A 1,866-nucleotide genomic window follows, 5' to 3' on the forward strand; every position below is an offset into this window, starting at 1 on the left:
TACAAGTTTTTTATGATGCTATAATGTTATTATCTGATTGTTATTATCCAACCATTACTTTAGTTGCTTTACAAATTTTAAATATTCAAATTTTTTTGGGAAATATCGTATGGATGATACTTTTGGACCTATGATTTTTCAAATGGAGAGCAAATTTAATAAGTACTTTAGACATATTCCTCATATTTTTGGTTTAGGGATTCTTATTAATCTATGCTTGAAGGATATTGGCATTCGAAGTTTGTTACAATCCTTGTATGGTAATCAGATTATAGACTTAGATGATAGAACCACCATTACTGCTACTACTCATCATTTAGCTATTAGAAATTATTTTCAAACCTTATATGATGAGTATGCAGCTAGACATGGTGTAGCTACACAACAGTCTACAGCTTCGGTTTCTTCGAGCTCATCCCGAGGTAAAAGTGTAAGTTTTGATAGGTATGCAATTGTAGCTGAGCTAACTGGTGGATCTGGACTTAGATCGTCATCATTGGAGATTTCTAAAATAGATGAATATTTATCTGCTTCTTTAGTTAAATGTCAAGGAAATATTTTAGATATTTTACAATGGTGGAAAGTATATGGATCAGTTTCATATCCTATACTTTCCACCATGGTTCGTGACTTACTAATAGTGCAGGTTTCGACGATAGCTTCGGAATCCGCCTTCAGCACAGCAGGACGTTTGATCGACGACCACAGGACATGGTTAGATCCGTATACTGTACAAGCGGTGATGTGCTTACAAGATTGGTGAAAATACGAGAAGCGAACGCAAGGCATCGATCAGATGGCTGGAATTAAAGATAAATTTGAAGAATTGAGACTAGCAGATAGATATAAAGAATAAATAATATTCATCAAATTATAATTTTTATATCTTAGCTTAAAAATTGTAAAGAATTATTTTAGAAATAGTTACAAATGATAGTGATATAGGTGAGTAAGTGCCAACCTAGTTAGGATGTACTTATCTATTGTGATGCGATGAATTCTAAAATAAATTTATACTTGTAATTTATAAATAATTTATTAATTATTAATAAAAAAAATTATTTTATTATTTTTTATTTGTAATTTATGTCATTTTAAGTGATTAATAAAATTATTGTTTTTTATTAAAAATTTTATCTTTTTTGTATAATTTAAATTTTAAATAGAATTAAAAAAAAGAAAATAAACCTGGCCGGGCCGGAACCCAGCCCGATCGGGCCCGAGCCCGAACCCGGCCCGGGGTACCCGGGTCCGGGCTCCGGTTTTGCCCGGTCCGGCCCGGCCCGGATGGACATGTCTATGTATCAGGAAGAACTACAAGAAGAACCACTTAACTCTCGTCTCTCAATCTCTCAACCTCACATACATAATCAACTCTCATATTCTCTCCAAAACCCACTCCTTGTAATCTTTTGCACGGATAAAGACTACGAAACCCTCTCTCTCACTCTCTCATTTACTACATCTCTATTTTTTCTTCGTGGTTTTTCCCCACCAATAGAAGAATATATATAGGGGAACCAAAACCCTATCTCTAGCCTAACTTCCTAATTAGAATAAGATTCAAACTCCTAATTATGATAAAACCCAAACTCCTAATCACGATAGAATTCTAACACTATCTAATTCTCATGAAGTTACACAATGAATCAAAGATAAAATCCCAACAAGGACAACATTGACCTAAATTAGTCCCATGATAACACAAACCCACACTTCCAACATGGCCATAGAGTATTATGATAATATTTGTATTCATGCTCATCCATGTTTGTTAATCCAACACGAAAATCTACATTCAAACATCCGACCGTTGCTTTTTTGTGCTATATTCTGATTTTTTTTTATCAAACGCCGATATGACTA

Source organism: Asparagus officinalis, chromosome 3, assembly GCF_001876935.1.
Source record: "Asparagus officinalis chromosome 3, Aspof.V1, whole genome shotgun sequence".
Taxonomy (NCBI): domain Eukaryota; kingdom Viridiplantae; phylum Streptophyta; class Magnoliopsida; order Asparagales; family Asparagaceae; genus Asparagus; species Asparagus officinalis.